Source organism: Sphaeramia orbicularis, unplaced genomic scaffold, assembly GCF_902148855.1.
Source record: "Sphaeramia orbicularis unplaced genomic scaffold, fSphaOr1.1, whole genome shotgun sequence".
NCBI lineage: Eukaryota > Metazoa > Chordata > Actinopteri > Kurtiformes > Apogonidae > Sphaeramia > Sphaeramia orbicularis.
The window spans coordinates 164757-187741 of record NW_021941582.1 but is presented as its reverse complement, the minus strand read 5'-3'; the positions used below and the strand labels follow the sequence as shown (position 1 = coordinate 187741).

The window sequence follows — 22985 nt, the reverse complement described above, 5'->3', positions numbered from 1 at the left end:
CAGTTTAGTCCAGTTTAGTCCAGTTTGGTCCAATCCAGTCCAGTTTAGTCCAGTTAGTCCCAGTTGGGTCCAGTCCAGTTCAGTCCAGTGGGTCCAATCCAGTCCAGTTTAGTCCAGTCCAGTTCAGTCCAGTTGGGTCCAATCCAGTCCAGTTGTCCAGTCCAGTTTAGTCCAGTTGGGTCCAGTCTAGTTTAGTCCAGTTGGGTCCAGTCCAGTTTAGTCCAGCTGGGTCCAGTCCAGTTCAGTCCAGTTGGGTCCAGTCAGTCCAGTTCAGTCCAGTTCAGTCCAGTTGGGTCCAGTCCAGTCCAGTTCAGTCCAGTTGGGTCCAGTCCAGTCCAGTTCAGTCCAGTTGGGTCAGTCCAGTTCAGTCCAGTTGGGTCCAGTCCAGTCCAGTCCAGTTTAGTGGTGTGTCATGTCCTGTTGTGTGTTTCCAGGGTGGAGGGAACGGGGAGGAGAAACTGAGGAACAGAGAGAGTCGACCTGAAGACCTGCACGTCATCGCAGAACTGAGAGAGATGGTGACGGAACGAGAAGCACTGGTCAAAAAACTGGTGGTGAGTACGACAACTGTACCAGAACCAGAACCATTAGAACCAGAACCATTAGAAGTAGAACCATTAGAAACAGAACCATTAGAACCAGAGATGGTGACGGAACGAGAAACACTGGTCAAAAAACTGGTGGTGAGTACGACAACTGTACCAGAACCAGAACCATTAGAACCAGAACCATTAGAAGTAGAACCATTAGAAACAGAACCATTAGAACCAGAGATGGTGACGGAACGAGAAGCACTGGTCAAAAACTGGTGGTGAGTACGAGACTTGTACCAGAACCAGAACTGTTAGAACCAGAACCAGAACCATTAGAACCAGAACCATCAGAACTGAGAGAGATGGTGACAGAATGAGAAGCACTGGTCAAAAAACTGGTGGTGAGTACGACAACTGTACCAGAACCAGAACCATTAGAACCAGAACCAGAACCATTAGAACCAGAACCATCAGAACTGAGAGAGATGGTGACGGAACGAGAACACTGGTCAAAAAACTGGTGGTGAGTACGACAACTGTACCAGAACCAGAACCATTAGAACCAGAACCATTAGAACTAGAACCATTAAAACCAGAGATGGTGACGGAATGAGAAGCACTGGTCAAAAAACTGGTGGTGAGTACGACAACTGTACCAGAACCAGAACCATTAGAACCAGAACCATTAGAACCAGAACCATCAGAACCAGAGATGGTGACGGAACGAGAAGCATGGTCAAGAAAATGGTGGTGAGTACGACAACTGTACCAGAACCAGAACCATTAGAACCAGAACCATTAGAACTAGAACCATTAGAACTAGAACCATTAGAACCAGAACCATCAGAACCAGAGATGGTGACGGAACGAGAAGCATGGTCAAAAAACTGGTGGTGAGTACAAGAACTGTACCAGAACCAGAACCATTAGAACCAGAACCATTAGAACTAGAACCATTAAAACCAGAGATGGTGACGGAACGAGAAGCACTGGTCAAAAAATGGTGGTGAGTACGACAACTGTACCAGAACCAGAACCATTAGAACCAGAACCATTAGAAGTAGAACCATTAGAAACAGAACCATTAGAACCAGAGATGGTGATGGAACGAGAAACATGGTCAAAAAAACTGGTGGTGAGTACGAGACTTGTACCAGAACCAGAACTGTTAGAACCAGAACCAGAACCATTAGAACCAGAGATGGTGACGGAACGAGAAGCATGGTCAAAAAACTGGTGGTGAGTACGAGAACTGTACCAGAACCAGAACCATTAGAACCAGAACCATTAGAAGTAGAACCATTAGAAACAAACCATTAGAACCAGAGATGGTGACGGAACGAGAAACATGGTCAAAAAACTGGTGGTGAGTACGACAACTGTACCAGAACCAGAACCATTAGAAACAGAACCATTAGAAGTAGAACCATTAGAAACAGAACCATTAGAACCAGAGATGGTGACGGAACGAGAAGCACTGGTCAAAAAAACTGGTGGTGAGTACGACAACTGTACCAGAACCAGAACCATTAGAACCAGAACCAGAACCATTAGAACCAGAACCATCAGAACTGAGAGGATGGTGACAGAACGAGAAACACTGGTCAAAAAACTGGTGGTGAGTACGACAACTGTACCAGAACCAGAACCATTAGAACCAGAACCATTAGAACTAGAACCATTAAAACCAGAGATGGTGACGGAATGAGAAGCATGGTCAAAAAACTGGTGGTGAGTACGACAACTGTACCAGAACCAGAACCATTAGAACCAGAACCAGTAGAACCAGAACCATTAGAACCAGAACCATCAGAACCAGAGATGGTGACGGAACGAGAAGCACTGGTCAAGAAACTGGGGTGAGTACGACAACTGTACCAAAACCAGAACCATTAGAACCAGAACCATTAGAACTAGAACCATTAGAACTAGAACCATTAGAACCAGAACCATCAGAACCAGAGATGGTGACGGAACGAGAAGCACTGGTCAAAAAACTGGTGTGGGGAGTACGAGAACTGTACCAGAACCAGAACCATTAGAACTAGAACCATTAAAACCAGAGATGGTGACGGAACGAGAAGCACTGGTCAAAAAACTGGTGGTGAGTATGAAACTGTACCAGAACCAGAACCATTAGAACCAGAACCAGAACCATTAGAACCAGAACCAGAACAACCAGAACTAGACCCATCAGAACTAGACCCATCAGAACCAGAACCATTAGAACCAGAACCATTAGAACTAGAACCATTAGAACCAGAACCATCAGAACAGACCCATCAGAACCAGAACCATTAGAGCCAGAACCATTAGAACCAGACCCACCAGAACCAGACCCATCAGAACCAGGACCATTAGAGCCAGAACCATTAGAACCAGACCACCAGAACTAGACACATCAGAACCAGAACCATTAGAGCCAGAACCATTAGAACCAGAACCAGAACAACCAGAACTAGACCCATCAGAACCAGAACCATTAGAACCAGAACCATCAGAACCAAAACCATTAGAACCAGACCCATCAGAACCAGACCCATCAGAACCAAAAACCATTAGAACCAGATCCATCAGAACCAAACCATTAGAGCCAGAACCATTAGAATCAGACCCACCAGAACCAGACCATCAGAACCAGAACCATTAGAACCAGACCCACCAGAACCAGAACCATTAGAACCACAGCCATCAGAACCATAACCTTTAGAACCAGAACCTTTAGAACCAGAACCACCAGAACCAGACCCATCAGAACCGAACCATTAGAACCAGAACCAGTAGAACCAGAAACCATTAGAACCAGAACCAGCAGAACCAGAACCAGTAGAACCAGAACCATCAGAACCAGAGATGGTGACGGAACGAGAAGCACTGGTCAAGAAACTGGTGGTGAGTACGACAACTGTACCTGAACCAGAACCATTAGAACCAGAACCATTAGAACTAGAACCATTAGAACTAGAACCATTAGAACCAGAACCATCAGAACCAGAGATGGTGACGGAACGAGAAGCACTGGTCAAAAAACTGGTGGTGAGTACAAGAACTGTACCAGAACCAGAACCATTAGAACCAGAACCATTAGAACTAGAACCATTAAAACCAGAGATGGTGACGGAACGAGAAGCACTGGTCAAAAAACTGGTGGTGAGTACGACAACTGTACCAGAACCAGAACCATTAGAACCAGAACCATTAGAAGTAGAACCATTAGAAACAGAACCATTAGAACCAGAGATGGTGATGGAACGAGAAACACTGGTCAAAAAACTGGTGGTGAGTACGAGACTTGTACCAGAACCAGAACTGTTAGAACCAGAACCAGAACCATTAGAACCAGAGATGGTGACGGAACAAGAAGCACTGGTCAAAAAACTGGTGGTGAGTACGAGAACTGTACCAGAACCAGAACCATTAGAACCAGAACCATTAGAAGTAGAACCATTAGAAACAGAACCATTAGAACCAGAGATGGTGACGGAACGAGAAACACTGGTCAAAAAACTGGTGGTGAGTACGACAACTGTACAGAAACAGAACCATTAGAACCAGAACCATTACAAGTAGAACCATTAGAAACAGAACCATTAGAACCAGAGATGGTGACGGAACGAGAAGCACTGGTCAAAAAACTGGTGGTGAGTACGACAACTGTACCAGAACCAGAACCATTAGAACCAGAACCAGAACCATTAGAACCAGAACCATCAGAACTGAGAGAGATGGTGACGGAACGAGAAACACTGGTCAAAAAACTGGTGGTGAGTACGACAACTGTACCAGAACCAGAACCATTAGAACCAGAACCATTAGAACTAGAACCATTAAAACCAGAGATGGTGACGGAATGAGAAGCATGGTCAAAAAACTGGTGGTGAGTACGACAACTGTACCAGAACCAGAACCATTAGAACCAGAACCAGAACCATTAGAACCAGAACCAGTAGAACCAGAACCATTAGAACCAGAACCAGTAGAACCAGAACCATTAGAACCAGAACCATCAGAACCAGAGATGGTGACGGAACGAGAAGCATGGTCAAGAAACTGGTGGTGAGTACGACAACTGTACCAAAACCAGAACCATAGAACCAGAACCATTAGAACTAGAACCATTAGAACTAGAACCATTAGAACCAGAACCATCAGAACCAGAGATGGTGACGGAACGAGAAGCATGGTCAAAAAACTGGTGGTGAGTACGAGAACTGTACCAGAACCAGAACCATTAGAACCAGAACCATTAAAACCAGAGATGGTGACGGAACGAGAAGCACTGGTCAAAAAACTGGTGGTGAGTATGAGAACTGTACCAGAACCAGAACCATTAGAACCAGAACCAGAACCATTAGAACCAGAACCAGAACAACCAGAACTAGACCCATCAGAACTAGACCATCAGAACCAGAACCATTAGAACCAGAACCATCAGAACCAAAACCATTAGAACCAGAACCATCAGAACCAGAACTAGACCCATCAGAACCAAAACCATTAGAACCAGACCCATCAGAACCAGAACCATTAGAGCCAGAACCATTAGAACCAGACCCACCAGAACCAGACCCATCAGAACCAGGCCATTAGAGCCAGAACCATTAGAACCAGACCCACCAGAACTAGACATCAGAACCAGACCCATTAGAGCCAGAACCATTAGAACCAGAACCAGAACAACCAGAACTAGACCCATCAGAACCAGAACCATTAGAACCAGAACCATCAGAACCAAAACCATTAGAACCAGACCCATCAGAACCAGACCCATCAGAACCAAAACCATTAGAACCACAGCCATCAGAACCATAACCTTTAGAACCAGAACCTTTAGAACCAGAACCACCAGAACCAGACCCATCAGAACCAGAACCATTAGAACCAGACCCATCAGAACCAGAACCCATCAGAACCAGACCCATTAGAACCAGACCCATCAGAACCAGAACCACCAGAACCAGACCCATCAGAACCAGAACCATTAGAGCCAGAACCATTAGAACCAGACACCAGGACCAGAACCATTTGAACCACAGCCATCAGAACCAGAACCTTTAGAACCAGAACCACCAGAACCAGACCCATCAGAACCAGAACCATTAGAACCAGACCCACCAGAACCAGAACCATTAGAACCAGACCCATCAGAACCAGAACCATTAGAACCAGACCCATCAGAACCAGACCCATCAGAACCAGACCCATTAGAACCAGAACCACCAGAACCAGACCCATCAGAACCAGAACCATTAGAGCCAGAACCATTAGAACCAGACCCACCAGAACCAGAACCATTAGAACCACAGCCATCAGAACCAGAACCTTTAGAACCAGAACCATCAGAACCAGACCCATCAGAACCAGAACCATTAGAACCAGACCCACCAGAACCAGAACCATTAGAACCAGACCCATCAGAACCAGAACCATTAGAACCAGAACCACCAGAACCAGACCCATCAGAACCAGAACCATTAGAACCAGACCCACCAGAACCAGAACCATTAGAACCACAGCCATCAGAACCAGAACCTTTAGAACCAGAACCACCAGAACCAGACCATCAGAACCAGAACCATTAGAACCAGACCATCAGAACCAGAACCACCAGAACCAGACCCATCAGAACCAGAACCTTGTTTTAATCCCAGGGTTCATAAATAACAGGACAAATCATCCCTAAATCAGATCCATCTTTTTTTTAACCTCTGTGTGTTTCTCTTATAGTCCGTCACTGTCGGGCAGAAACCTCGTAAGTCCATTTTGTCTTTATTTTTTTGTTGTAAACATGGTTCTATTGGTCAGTTCTCACGTTTTCTGACAGTTTATAAACATTTCGCTGATAAAAGTGTTGAAAACTCCATTCATTTATTTTGAATAGACGTCGTTTTTCCAGTTTTCTGAAAATTAAACCGTTTTGGACTTACGAGGTTTCCATCCGACAGCGACGACCTTTGACCTTCTGTCAGAAACTAAAGTAAATGTTGTTGTTTTTGTTTTTTAAGGATGATAAGAAGTTCTACCAGTGGAGTTGGTAACAGAGAAACGGGCTTCAGTAAGGTGTTCAACTCCAGCGCTAACGTGGGCGTCATTAACCCACTCATTAAGGTCAGTGCATGGTCATGTGACTCGTTAACACTGAACACTAACAGGATGTGGAGCATGAGCAGATGGCATGAGTCCACCGTACTGCAGGGGGAGCTGAACAGGAACATGGACAGTTCACTCAGATTAACACTGTGGAATGACACTGCTTAGAGGTTGGGTTTTGTTTTTTTTTTGCCACTTACAGGTAAGGAACTAAATATGGTAACTTCACTAACCTAGATTTTCTACACGACAATAGGTTTTTGGGTTTTTTTTTTTTTTTTTCACTGAATTCACTCTGGTTCCGTCGTCCAATAAAAAACTAAGATGTGAGTGTTTCTAATGTTCTAAAAGTCACGTTCTAATGGGATCAAATACAGGTTCTGTTCACATCACATGGGTTTTTATTTACTGAGTTTGATCCCATTAGAACATGACTTTTAGAACATTAGAACCTGTATTTGGTCCCATTAGAACCTTTCTTTGGTCCATTACAACCTTTCTTTGGTCCCATTAGAACCTTTCTTTGGTCCCATTAGAACCTTCCTTTGGTCCCATTAGAACCTTCCTTTGGTCCCATTAGAACCTTTCTTTGGTCCTGTCAGAACCTTCCTTTGGTCCCATTAGAACCTTTCTTTGGTCCTGTTAGAACCTTCCTTGGTCCCATTACAACCTTTCTTCGGTCCCATTAGAACCTTTCTTTGGTCCTGTCAGAACCTTCCTTTGGTCCTCTTAGAACTTTTCTTGGTCTTGTTAGACCCTTCCTTGGGTCCTGTTAGAACCTTCCTATAGACCCTGGTGACCACATTGGACCTTACAGAACCTTTAGACCACATTGGACCTTACAGACCTCTGGACCACATTGGACCCTTATAGACCCTGGACACCACATGGGACCTTACTAACCCTATAGACCACATTGGACCTGAAGGCCCTTGTAGACCACATTGGACCTTAGACCCTGGAGACTGCATTGGACCTTGGACCTCAAAGACCCTGCAGACCACACTGGACCCTTACAGACCCTCTAGACCACATTGGACCCTTATAGACCCTCTAGACCACATTGGACCTTACAGACCCTCTAGACCACATTGGACCTTATAGACCCTCTAGACCACATTGGACCCTTACAGACCCTGCAGACCACATTGGACCTTATAAACCCTCTAGACCACATTGGACCCTTACAGACCCTGCAGACCACACTGGACCTCAGATCGGGGACTCACTGTCCTCACTGGAACTCTTACTGTCACTGTCTGTGTGGAAATGACCATATATAGTCATGTTTCTGCGTTTCTGTGTCTGTAGTTAAACTCAGGCAGCCAATCAGCTCTGCGCTTCATCATCAGCCCGCCCACCCTGAGTCAGGACGCAGCGGTGGAGGCGGGACAGGAAGTGGAGGGGGTGGGACCAGGAGGCGGTGGTGCGCCTCCGAACCTCCCCCTACCACTGGTCCCTCCCCCAGCCTCAGAAAGCCCGCCCCGTCCTTGGGCCCTCCCCCTGCTCCTCTTCCTCCTCCATACCCTCATCCTCCTCCTCATCCCGCCCCTCAGCCCCGCCTCGCTCTTCCTCATGCTCCTCATCCTCAGGAAGTCCAGGTCCAGGTCCAGGTCCAGCAGAGCGTTAGGAGGTGAGACCCATCCTGATATCTGATCCTGCTGCCCCCCCCCAGCCCGCTACCCCCCACCATCCTCACCTGGCACCTCCACCTCCACTGATCCAAATCCACCTGACCCCCATCCTGGACTCATGACAAACACGGACAAGAACCTAGTCCACGTCCCTCATCCAGATCCAGATCCTCCAAACATCCAAAACCAGTGTTGTATAGTAACGCAGTACTAATACTACAGTACTAATGCTACTGGACTAGACTACAGTACTAATACTATAATACTTATACTACGGACTAATACTACTGGACTAAGACTACAGTACTAATACTATAATACTTATACTACAGGACTATATACTGGACTAAGACTATAGTACTAACTATAATACTTATACTACAGGACTAATACTACTGGACTAAGACTACAGTACTAATACTATAATACTTATACTACAGGACTAATACTACTGGACTAAGACTACAGTACTACTATAATACTTATACTACAGTACTAATACTACTGGACTAAGACTACAGTACTAATACTATAATACTATACTACAGTACTAATATTACTGGACTAAGACTACAGTACTAATACTATAATACTTATACTACAGGACTAATACTACTGGACTAAGACTACAGTACTAATACTATAATACTTAACTACAGTACTAATACTACTGGACTAAGACTACAGTACTAATACTAAATACTTATACTACAGTACTAATACTACTGGACTAAGACTACAATACTAATACTATATACTTATACTACAGGACTAATACTACTGGACTAAGACTACAGTACATACTACTGTAGTAATACTACCGTAGTAATACTACTGGACTAAGACTACTGTAGTAATACTACTGGACTAAGAGGACTAAGACTACAGTACTAATACTACATTACTAATACTACTGTAATACTACAGTACTAATATTGTAGTAATATACTGGACAAAGACTACAGTACTAATACTATAATACTTATACTACAGGACTAATACTACTGCAGTAATACTATAATACTTATACTACAGTACTAATACTACTGTAGTAATACTACTGGACTAAGACTACAGTACTAATACTATAATACTTATTCTACAGGACTAATACTACAGGACTAATATTGTAGTAATACTACTGGACTAAGACTACAGTACTAATACTAATACTTATACTACAGGACTAATACTACTGTAGTAATACTATATACTTATACTACAGTACTAATACTACTGTAGTAATACTAATACTTATACTACAGTACTAATACTACTGTAGTAATACTACTGGACTAATACTACAGTACTAATACTACTGTAGTAATACTACTGGACTAAGACTACAGTACTAATACTATAATACTTTTTTACAGGACTAATACTAGGACTAATACTACAGTACTAATACTATTGTAGTAATACTACTGGACTAAGACTACAGTACTAATACTATAATACTTATACTACAGGACTAATACTACAGTAGTATTACTACAGTACTAATACTACTGTAGTAATACTACAGTACTAATACTACTGTAGTAATACTACTGGACTAAGACTACAGTACTAATACTATAATACTTATTACAGGACTACTACAGCACTAATACTATTGTAGTAATACTACTGGACTAAGACTACAGTACTAATGCTACAGGACTAATACTACTGTAGTAATACTACTGGACTAATACTACAGTACTAATACAACTGGACTAATACTACAGTACTTATACTACAGTACAAATACTACAGTACTATACTATAGTACTAATACTATAATACTTATACTACAGTACTAATACCACAGGACTAATACTACTGTAGTAATGCTACTGGACTAATACACAGTACTTATACTACAGTAATAATACTACAGCACTTATACTACAGTAATAATACTACAGTACTTATACTACAGTAATAATACTACAGCACTTATACTACAGCACTTTCTACAGTACTAATACTACTGTAGAAATACTACTGGACTAAGACCACAGTACTAATACTACAGTACTTATACTACAATACTTATACTACAGTACTTATACTACAGTACTAATACTACTGGACTGGAGTATGTTTGGGGACGAGTTGTACTTCACTTTCACTATAACGTCACAACATTTTTCGAGATGGGAATCGAGAACCGGTTCTTTTTGAGAACCAGTTCTTTTTGAGAACCAGTTCTTTTTTAGAACCGGTTCTTTTTTAGAACCAGTTCCCAGTAGCTCAGTTCTTTAGAATCATTTGCCTGTTTATCGATTCTACTCATCGATTCCGCCTTCGCTGCACATGCCTGTTGACGTCACACGTACGTTGCTTTGTTGTTTGGTTTAGAACGTAGAAAACATGGCGTCGAAGCCGAATCGCTGAAGTCTGGGTATTTCCCACCAGGTCCGCTCAGAACCCTGTCAGAGCTTCTGTTTGTTCAAATCCCTCTAATGTGTGCAAACGTTTGGCGTTTGTTGGAATGTTTGGTGTTTGATACGATACTTAGCGATGTTTGTGAAGCTAGCGTCAGAGCTAACAGCAGAACGTCATCTGGTATTAGAACTGAAGGGGACTGTCGTCAAGACCGCATCTGAGACCAAGACCAGGACCAGGACCAGAGGGTTCCAAGACAAAGACAAATACCAGAGGGTTCCAAGACCAAGACCAGGACCAGAGGGTTCCAAGACCAGGACGAGGGTTCCAAGACCAGGACCAGAGGGTTCCAAGACCAAGACCAAGACCCGGACCAGAGGGTTCCAAGACCAAGACCAGAGGGTTCCAAGACCAAGACCATGACCAGGACCAGAGGGTTCCAAGACCAAGACCAGAAGGTTCCAAGACCAAGACCAGAGGGTTCTAAGACCAAGACCAGAGGGTTCCAAGACCACAAAAGACCAAGACCAAGAAAAGACCAAGACCAAGAGGGTTCCAAAACCAAGACTAGAGGGTTCTAAGACCACAAAAGACCAAGACCAGAGGGTTCTAAGACCACAAAAGACCAAGACCAAGAAAAGACCAAGACCAGAGAGTTCTAAGACAAAAGACCAAGACCAAGAAAAGACCAAGACCAGAGGGTTCCAAAACCACAGAAGACCAAGACCGAGATGAGACCAAGACCAGAGGGTTCCAAAACCAAGACCAGAGGGTTCCAAGGCCAAGAAAAGACCAAGACCAGAGGGTTCCAAAACCAAGACCAGAGGGTTCCAAAACCAAGACCAGAGGGTTCCAAGGCCAAGAAAAGACCAAGACCAGAGGGTTCCAAACCCACACAAGACCAAGATGAGACCAAGACCAAGCAGGTCAAGACCAAGACCGAGGCAGTTGGAGACCAAAATAATAAATAAACAAATAAATAAATAAATACTACTAATAATTATTATTTAATTTAGAGTCTGAACTGTTTTTGTTTGTTTGTTGTTTGTTTGTTTGTTTGTTTTGTTTGTTTGTTTTCGTCACTTGTGTTTCTGTGAACCTTTCATCTTCAGATGAACCCAGACCTGGTTCTGCTCAGTGTGGTCCAGGTTCTGGTCCAGGTTCTTTTCTTGTCCTTTGTCTCCATCTGCTGGTCAAACACTGTCATCTACTGGATGAACTGATAGAAACAAACTGTTCTTTTTATTCTGTTCTGTTTCTGTCAGTATTTTGTACAAACACAGTCAGTCACATGACCAGGAAGTGGATTAAACCCTTACAGACCAACGTTAACGAACATATGTGGGGTTTTCTAGATTTAACTGTTTTTAAGTGATTGATGAACATTTATTAGAATATTATCTTCTATATTTTACCTTTTTTTTCTCCAGTGTTCACCTGTTTTCCTACTGAAAATATTTTTTTTTTTTTTTTTTTTTACTTAATTTTGGTTCATTTCTTGGCTTATTTTTAATGTTATTTAGAATTTTCCAATATTTGATTCATTTTGTTTTTGTTTTTTTTCTTTAATCTGCATAAACCCAGTGTGTCACTGATCCAACTCCATGGGTTTATTATTATTATTTTTTATGAATTTTTTTCTTTTTTCAGTTTTGTTCAGTTTGTGTATTTTGTTCATGTTCCTTATTATTTTATTGGTTTATTTTTAATTTTTGTTCCTTTTATTGATCACTTTTGGGATTTTTGTTCATTTTGTTGACTTTTTTCTTTTTTTTTTAAACTCATTCAAGGTTTTTTGGTTAATTTTTCCTCATTTTTCAAGTATTTTGCTCATTTTCTTCTCATTTTCCATGTTTGTGTACATTTATTGTGGTCATAATTCAGGTCAGACTGTATCTGACTCCAGTTATTTCCATGCTCTGATAGTTTTCGTGGATAAACAGGAATTAAACCGTTTAGATCAGTAGATGTTTGGGTCTTTAAGGGTTAAACGTTTGTCTTTGTGGTTGTTTTTCCTTCAGATTCTTTAAATTCTGGACGTTAATCTTTTTTCTTCGTCTGTATAATCTGAACCTAGTGTTGACGTCTGGTTTTTTTTCATTCTAACTCGTCTTTCGTTCTCCTTCGTTTTTCTTCAGCCTTCCTGAAGTCGACGCTGTGAAACCGTCCGACACAGGAAAAAAACACAAAGAACACACCAACGAAGAAGAAGAGGAGGAGCTGGACGCCCGCTACTTCTCCTTCTGAACAGCAAAAAAACAAAACACTAAACTACAAACAAAAAAAAACAAAACAAAACGAGTGATGGGGACGGAGCTAACGCGGGTTGAAGGGTTTGAGGGCTGGTTTGTGCTTCGTACGGGGTCAGCGTCACATGACCGTTCACCCCTTTATCGTAAACCCGGCCTCCAGCGTTTTTCGTTCTTTTCAGATTCATGTGGAAAAGTGGGCATCGGCTACGAAAACACCGACGTTAACGATGTTTTGAGACAATAGAGAAGTACTAGTCGATAAAAGGACTGGTCCACATGACTCCATTCAGAACATATATGTTTGTAGAGCAATTCTATCGCAATCGCCACGATCGAGAATAATATTTAGATGTAGAACAGACGTACTTATTTATTGCAAACTGAGAAATTATGTTTTTTTAAATGTTTGGTTTTTTTAAATAGATATACTTTATTGATCACAAACTGGGAAATTCTGTTTTTTCTGGGGTTTTTTTGTTTGTTTGTTTGTTTTTTTTTTAGATAAATATACTTTATTGATCACTAAGACAGCATATTAGCGCCACATAAGAAAATAAAAACACTTGTCACTATGAAAATGAAGTTGTAAAATAACAAGAAAAAAAAACTAATTTTACAAGAGTAAAGTATTTCGAGAATAAAGATGTAGTTTAAAAAAAACGATTTAATGAAAATAATGTTGTACTTTTATGAGATGAAAGTCGTAATATTTCAAGAATAACATCGTAATTTAAAAACAGGGCGGGAAAAATGTAATAATTTAAATTGTTTTTTTTTGTTTTTGTTGTTTTTTTGTTGTTTTTTTTTAGGAAGATATACTTTTTTATTGATCACAAACTGGGATTATTTATTTATTTATTTTAGATGCAATTTTTGTTGAACACAACTGAGAATTGTTTTATTTATTTATTTATTATTCATTCATTCATTCATTATGTATTTATTTGTTTTAGATGCAATTTTATTGAATCGCAAACTGAATTTGTTTTATTTATTTATTTATTTTAGATATACTTTTTATTGATCACAAACTGGGAATTTGTAGTTGTTTTTTTTTTTAAATAGTTAAATATGCTTTATTTAGTAAAGTAAGTACTTTTGTTACGCTATATATTATTATAAATATAATATTTAAACAGTTTTAAGTCAGTGGTTCTTTAAAACAGCTTATTTTAAACCATAGCTTACTGATTTCTGACATTTTATTTTAAAAAATACATAATAATAAAATAAAATAAATACGTTCCATTTGCTCTTCATAATAATATATCCAGAGATTAGTCTGGTCCTGCAGGAGTGTGGACATTATAGTGCTTCCAATATGAATATATGTTCTGGGACAAAAGAAAGAACCCTCAGTTTTTCATGAGGTGGAAAAGTTTAAAATTGTTATAATTATTATTTTTATTTGTATTATTATTATTATTATTATTATTTTTTTTTAAAGCAAAAATGCTCCAGTTGTTCTCCAGAATAATCCAGGACGTATCCTCCTCCCCACAGAGCTTCCAGTATGAAATCTAATCATTTGTTCTCCTTTTCTAACCTTCTTTAACCCTTTACAGTCCACACATTGAATGAAATCCTGTGAAATTCAACAGTTTCAACTTCAGTCTGTATTGGACGACCTCATCTACCTCCTGCTTGGTTGCCGTGACAACAGTCTCACAGTCTCCCCTCCTCTTCCTGTAAAAACATCCCATCATAAACGGACCAAAAACCACTTATATGGAAAAAGCGACCACTGAGGAGGTTTAATGTGGGAGGAAGTGATCAATATAGTCACTTGGCCGATGGGGGGGGGCGGCTGGGGGGGGGGGGGGGGCGTGTTGACACCTTCAGGCCTTTGCAGACCTTTTAACGCCGTCCCACCGCTTCCAACGTGTACATACAGTATCGGTTTCAAAGTCAAAGAGGAGCGCTTGGTTTACCCACCCAGACCCTTAACCCCACCCCCCCACCTTAACCCCACCCCCTCAGCTAAACCAAGCGCCCCTTCCTATTTTTTATTATTCCAGTATTTATAACGTAATGAACTCCTGTTTTTTCTACGGTCTGTTTGTGACGCCGGAAACGCCGCAGACGAGGGGACGAGGAGACGCCAACGCCGACACGAGGTGTTCAAGGACCCCTGGGAAATATTCCATTTAATGCCAAGGAGAGTTTGGTTAACCCTTAAAGAGCCAGAGCCACGACACGGAATTTAACTCCAGATTTAACCATTATTTAGTTATTTATCGACATTTATTCTAATATTATCTCCTTTATTTTGTGTTTTGTTTTCAGTGTAATCATATATTTTCTTATATTTAATTCACTGATGGTGTAAAAAACGTTCATAAACTTCCGATTAAAGTTGAGGGTTTTTATTAAAAACAGGGAAAACTGAACAAAAAGTGACCTTTTTCAGTTTTATTCATGTTACCTTTTTTTTTTCATTTTTTTTTTCATTTTACTGATCACTTTGGCTGTTTTTGTACATTTGTTGCTTGGCTTTTTGTCTTTTTTACTTAATTTCACTCACTGTTTTCATGTTATTTATGATCTTGAAATTTTTTCCTTCATTTTATTACTATATATAAATATATATATATACACACACACACCACACACATATATGGTCCTTTGTGTTCATTTTCTTGTTTAATTTATTCTTTTTTACTTCATTTTTTGGCTCGTTTTTCCACATTATTTCTCATTTCCTACCTCTTTTCACTGTTTCGGTCCTTTTTGTCCTTTTTTTCCCTCCTTCCGTTCTCTGTTTTCTCCACTGGAGGTTGGTTGGTTGGTTGGTTGGTTGGTGGTCTGTCTTTTCAGGGTTACCCGGGGGTCCTTGTCGGCGTCCGGTCCGCCGTCCAGACTGCCGGTGTCCGGCCGTGGTCAGACCATAGAGCATGTGAAAACAGAAAACACTGTCATGACGCTGCCGTCATCACGTCACTTGAACTCCTGGTGTCTCTGCTCTGTCGCCGTTCCGTCGGTTTCCTTCCATTTCCCTCCACTCTGAGGTCGACGCCGTCGTCAGGACCTTTGGAGGCGGTGGAATCCGTTTCAGACGCTGTACACTTTACAAACGCATGGTCCTTCATCTGTTTATGACCAGCAGACGGCAGAGGTCACAGGTCACAGGTCAGAGGTCATTCCAGCATGGACAAACATGGACGCTCATCTTCCAGAAGGGAACATTTATATTGACGACCTTCGACTATGGAAGTAAATCTGTGTCATCAGATTTTCAATTATTAAAGACATGGAATTTGTAGCACTGATTTTTTTTTTTTTTTCAGTTCCTTTATAATTCAAAATCTGATGACTCAGATTTACTTCCATGCATTAGACCTTATTTTAATTTTTTTTTTTTTTTTTTTTTTTGAATTTTTGGAACATATTTGCACATGAACTGCCAACTGTTGCATCAGCCACGGTCCTGAACAGAAGGTCTAGATCCAGGTCCAGGTCCATCTGAGCCCAGGTTGATCTGTATATATGCCCCCCCCCCCCATACACACTGTGAACATTTAAACCCACATTTATGGTCAAACTGTTCATGTCATTATGAACATTTTAGCTCATGATGCACAGTTGAATCTTTAATATCGTGTCCGTTTACATATATTTTATCCTTTTAGTTCATGTTATGTGAGTATTTTATATTTAACCCATAAAGACCCAAAAGTGCCCACATGATGACAGCTTTTGTCTATTTTTTACCCCCCCCCCCCCATGGTGGCCCATAGGTGCAACAGCCCAAAAAATAATCCACTATAAGAAAGAAAGAATTCTTTTTTCTTTTTTTTTTTTTTTAATTACATTTTTCACATTATTTCTTATTTTGTAATTTTTTTTTATCCAGTTTTGTTCATTTTCTTGATGACTTTGGCTTTTGTTGTTCATTTCGTGTCTTATTTTCTATTTATTTAATTTTAATTATTTTTTTTACTTATGTTTTTCGCATTATTATCTTTTTTTTTTTGTCCATTTTTGTTCATTTTGTTGATCACTTTGACTTTTTGTTCATTTCATTGCTTATTTTCTTTTTATTTATTTAATTTAAATATTTTCACATTTCTTATTTTGAATTTTTTTATCCATGTTTGTTCATTTTATTGATCACTTTTGCTTTTTTATTCATTTCGTTGCTTATTGTCTTTTTATTTATTTAATTTTAATATTTGTTTTACTTATATTTTTCACATTATTTCTTATTTTGTAATTTTTTTTATCCATGTTTGTTCATTTATTGATCACTTTAGCTTTTTGTTCATTTTGTTGCTTATTTCTTTTTATTTATTTAATTTAAACATTTTATTACGTTTTTCACATTATTTCTTATTTTGTAATTTTTTTTCATCCATTGTTGCTTGTTTTATTTATGTTGTATAGCCGTAGATGGTTTAGGCTAAAGGTGGACATTTGGGTCTTTAACGGTTAAATATGATCTGAAACAAATGAACAAAATGCAATAATTAGGAAAAATTAAGAAAAAAAAAAGAAGTAAAAACTCCTTCATTTCCAAATTAATCTGCATTCCTGATTTTATTGTGAAAATAAAATGAAGCCGTTTGACCAGTATTTAAATACAAATAAATTCATTAGATCTATTTTTCTGAATATATATATATATATATATATATATATATATATATATATATATATATGCATATGTTTGGTATTTCATTTGTGTTTTATTTATGACTTTGCCTTTTTTCATGTGCTTCCGTTGTTGTTGATCGTGCACAGTTTGGTACAGACGTAAACTGTACTGTATTAAATAACTACGGTGGCCGAGAAGTGCAAAAGAAAAAAACACATTAAGAAATCTGAAAACAAAATCGCATTTAGAAAACACTTTTATATTTTTTTAAAAACTGGAAAATAAACTCACTTTCCCGCAATGAACACAGTTAGCACCATTGGTGTTTGTTAGCACACCGTTAGCCGTTTAGCGCTTACTTGTCCCGCCTTTCCTCTGTTTTGATTGGCGGCTCAATCGGACCAATCACAGCAGTTTCTGCTCTCACTTCTGGTGTTCGCAAAGAGCTGCCTTTTGTTAATTTGTTTTTCGGGATTTGTATTTGTGTTTTTGCCACTTGTACGAGCACCGAGACATATTTACAAATGTTTAATATTTTGTAAATTTGTTTTTCACATTTGCGAATGCATTTTCTGAAACAACGCAATATCGTGAATTGTGTACGGATAACACGCCGTTATCCGTACGCATCATAAGCTTTTCGTGTGTATGTTCACGCCACATAAAATAACATGCGATTAGTGCGATTAGTGGCTAGCTCAATTAGCAATTAAGGTTAGCATTAGCAATTAGCATAATTACCGGGTAGCGCAATTAGCGGTTAGGGTTAGGGGTTACGGAAATGTAAACCGGAGATCTTAGCATACATTGACATGCGATCAAATGGCATTGAATAACACGTGAAAGGATGAAAATGCGTACGTATAGCACGCCAAACGCAAGAAGAACTTGACATACAATGCGATGTCATGAGATCAGTCTGTACAGAACGTAAAAATGTAAAAGTGTTGTCAAAACGCTATTTTATTTTCGAATATGTTAATGTGTCTTTTGTTTTGTTTTTTAATTGTAAATGTGTTTGGCACTTCTCGGCCACCGTAGATAATACGTGAAACAAAGTGGGAGGGGCTAAAGCAGAAACACACACCTGTATTTGTACATACTGACGTTAAAGGGCGGTAATGGCGGCTTCTGCCACCGTAGGATTTTGCAATACATAGATTATTTATTTATTTATTTATGGAATGACTTCCTGTTTTGCGCATTTGTTCGTGTACGTTTGATTCTTTGTGTTTTTCATTTTAATTCAGATCAAACTGACAAATGTCGGGTTTTAAAGGAGAATGTCACTCAGTTTAAGGCTCAAGTATGGAAGGAGATCTGTGGCATCAGATTTTGAATTATAAAAGACACTGAATTTGTAGCACTGATGTTTTTTGCACTGAAATTAAGTATCAGATTTTTTTTTCCAATTAAATTAAGAGTCTGATTTTTTTTTTTTTTTTTTTGCACTGAAATTAAGTATCTGACTTTTTTTCCAATTAAATTAAGAGTCTGATTTTTTTTTTTTTAATTACATTAAGTATCTGGAATTTTTTGGCCCTAAAATTAAGTATCTGATTTTTTTTTTTTTTTTTTCATTGAAATTAAGTATCTGAATTGTTTTTCTCCGAATTCAACTATGTTCATAAATGTAGAATAAAATAATTCAGACGTAAAAAATTCAGATACTTAATTTCAGTGCATAAAAGTTCAGTGTCTTTTATAACTCAGACTCTGATGCCACAGATTTACTTCCGTACTCAGTCTGTCCATTTATCTTTAATCCTGTGTTTTGTTTTTTCTTTATTTTTACGTCGTTTATTCATTTCTCGTTTCTTCAACTGCACGACTCGTCCTTCGTCTTATTTTTTTGCTAACACTGGGTGATATTTTCCTCTTTTTGACTCTTTCCGCTGTCCGTCATTTCCATAAAACACACCAGCCGTGTTTCCTCCGGAACGTTCCAACAGGAAACTCCAAAAATTCCGAACGCAGGCTTTGTTTCGTTTCATCTTCGTTTTCGATGGCTTCAGTTTTGGTCGGACTGACGATCAGCTGATGCTCTGACGGACAGAGGCGGAGGGTTTGGATTCATCGTTTACTGATGTCTGTCTTTTCCATTTTTGGAAGTAAATATATTCTATCGACGACAATAACGATATTTATTTATATTTATATCATTTCTGTTGTATGTTATTGAACAGTAAAATGATTGTGAGAAAAAAAAACTGGTGTCATGTTTTTATTATGTGTGTGTGTGTGTGTGTGTGTGTGTGGTGGGGGGGGGGGGGGTTGCTGTTGTTCGGATAATTAACCAATATCTAGAACAAATGTCCAGTAATGTTAATACGACTGTAACTGTTAGAACCCATACGATAAACCTGTACCGTCTGTGGAACTATTAAAGAACACTGATAAGCGGAAAAAAACAGTATAAATAAAAAACACAATAATAAACAAATGTAATGTAAAAGGAACCTGTGTTTGGTCCCATTAGAACCTGTATTTAATCCAATTAGAACCTGTATTTGGTCTCATTAGAACCTGTTTTTGGTCCCATTAGAACCTGTATTTGATCCCATTAGAACCTGATTTTGGTCCCATTAGAACCTGTATTTGATCCCATTGGAACCTGTTTTTGGTCCCATTAGAACCTGTATTTGATCCCATTAGAACCTGTTTTTGGTCCCATTAGAACCTGTATTTGATCACATTAGAACCTGTTTTTGATCCCATTAGAACCTGTTTTTGGTCCCGTTAGAACCTGTTTTTGGTCTCATTAGAACCTGTTTTTGGTCCCATTAGAACCTGTATTTGGACCCAGTAGAACCTTTATTTGGTCCCATTAAAACCTTCCTTTGATCCCATTAGAACCTGTTTTGGTCCCATTAGAACCTGTTTTTGATCCCATTAGAACCTGATTTTGGTCCCATTAGAACCTGTATTTGATCCCATTAGAACCTGTTTTTGATCCCATTAGAACCTGATTTTGGACCCATTAGAACCTCTATTTGATCCCATTAGAACCTTTTTTTGATCCCATTAGAACCTGATTTTGGTCCCATTGGAACCTGAATTTTATCCCATTAGAACCTGATTTTGGTCCCATTAGAACCTGTATTTGATCCCATTAGAACCTGTTTTTGATCCCATTAGAACCTGTATTTGATCCCATTAGAACCTGTTTTTGGTCCCATTAGAACCTGATTTTGGTCCCATTAGAACCTGTATTTGATCCCATTAGAACCTGATTTTGGTCCCATTAGAACCTGTATTTGATCCCATCAGAACCTTTTTTTTCGTCCCATTAGAACCTGTATTTAATCCCATTAGAACCTGTTTTTGATCCCATTAGAACCTGATTTTGGTCCCATTAGAACCTCTATTTGATCCCGTTAGAACCTGTTTTTGGTTCCATTAGAACCTTTTCCTCTGTGTTCTCATTTTTATGTGATGTAAAAACATAAACGAGTCATTAATTTGTGTCAAAATCACTTTTATTGACACGTAATTCATGGAACACAAAAATGCGATAAAATCATCCAATCACACACATCGACGATCAGAGAAAACTGCGCTGAAAAAGGCTAGTTTTACCGTCATAATCCGATATTTAAGTGTCATTTATATAGTTTTCTACATCATCAACCACTACAATTTAAAAATAAACCATTAACATTTGAATATTTGACATCGTGAGCAGAATCGGATTAAACCGAACCAGTGAAATGTGAAGTCACACCGTGCAAACGTGAACATTTTTGTCATAAGTAATAAATAAATACGTGCTGGGTTTTGGGTCAGAGGTGTTTAACCCTTTAAAACCATCCGTATCATATTTGCTACACCGGGTTCTAAAGCTTTATCGAATCAATAAAATCAATACTTTCCGTATAAACCGGTTGTATTTGACCCAATACATGTTTTCTGCGTATCATCACACTGCAGCATTGTTAAATTTTTCAAAATGGCCGCTATCATGAAATCGTCCACACATTTTTTTGCGGGAAAGTCTTTAGTAATTTTCTAAAAGTTACGTTAAGAAGAACATTTTATTTGTTATTAGTTTTTTGTTTTGTTTTTTTAATATGTACGGAAATAATGTATAGTTGATTTTATAAAATACAGTTAAATACGTGTGAATCCGATTTGATGTGAGATAGTTTATAAAAACGCCCAATGTATGATGAGCGATACGACAAAATGTTTTGTTTGGATTTTGTTTAAAGGTCGAATAAACATATAAATAGAATATTGTATTTAGTAGCTAGCTAGTTTTTGATGGGTCATATTATGTATTAAATTAAGTATTATTGTATGGGGCGCTGCTAGCATTTGTGGTGGGCCCTTCAAAAAATTCGGTATCTTGTCGATTTGTTGGAGCTGGGGGGGGAGTTATATACGTGGGGGTACGGTCCAAAACTAACGTAACTAACACTAGTGTGAAGCGAAAGTGAAACCTAACATACTTCCAACGTCCGACTCCCGGCTTCTGTGCCTCTATTATCTTATTTTATCGGATCTTACACCAAATTTTCCGAACTTCTACCCTGTCCCCACTGGACCCCCACCCCCCCACCCCACATTTACTTTGTTGCCAAATAATTCACTTTTTTTGATACAGTTTAAATGAACGGCCACACAGATCCGCGATATCGGAGATTCTGCTGCGACATTTTAACTCCATTAAAACAGTTTGTCTTTCCTGCTTAAAAAATTCAAAACAAGTAATCGCTTTTCCATCAGACATCTGCGTAAAACTTTACCGATATTTACTAAATGCCGAACAAACAGTAGTGCGCAATGCCGGTTTTTCCATTCAATCACAAATGCGATGATTTGTTTATTTATTATTGCGAATTGACACGAGAAATCGTTCCATAAACATGTCGAATGTCAATATGGTCTTTATTTACAGATGTATTCATTATTACTTTATATTACCCCTCTATCTCGTACGAAATTCTAAAATGATTAAGTTTTCTGGTGTGTCCACACATACCGACACGTTTCTTTGAAACTCTTCTTTTTCGCTTGTTGTAACGTCCGTCAACATCGTTTTTTTTTTTTTTTCTTTTTTCAGTTTTACATGACATACCATTTACGCTACATCTGAAAAACCAACTTTTGCTAGCACAAAAACTTTTAATCGAATAACCAGAGTTTTTACGAAATTGTAATTTTTCCATTTGATGAATTTTTATGTGCAAGATATATTTGCGCAATTTGAGGATCAATGGAAAAACGACTACTGATGAGTTTCTGCCGCATGTTCTCCAAAGTGTTATTTTACGATAAATTTAACAGTAGTCACTTTTCCATTGGGCATCTGCACAAAACTTTACTGATATTTACTGAATGTCAAAAAAAAAAAAAACAACAGAAGTGCGTAATGTGGGGTTTTCCTTTAAATCAAAAATGCGATGATTTGTTTATTATAATCGTGAGATGTCGTCGAACATAAATATTTGTTGTTTGGAATCTACAATTCTCGTTACTCCTGTATCCCGTACAAAATTGTTAC

The 22985-nt window shown here is 38.9% G+C and overlaps 1 long non-coding RNA gene across 1 annotated transcript; it reads left to right on the top strand.

Moving 5' to 3' along the window:
- The first annotated feature begins 6569 nt into the window (after nucleotides 1-6569).
- On the top strand, nucleotides 6570-12844 carry LOC115416256 (uncharacterized). Its single transcript, XR_003934934.1, has 2 exons — nucleotides 6570-6641; nucleotides 12772-12844. It is a non-coding gene; the product is annotated as an uncharacterized LOC115416256 (long non-coding RNA).
- Nucleotides 12845-22985: the final 10141 nt, after the last annotated feature.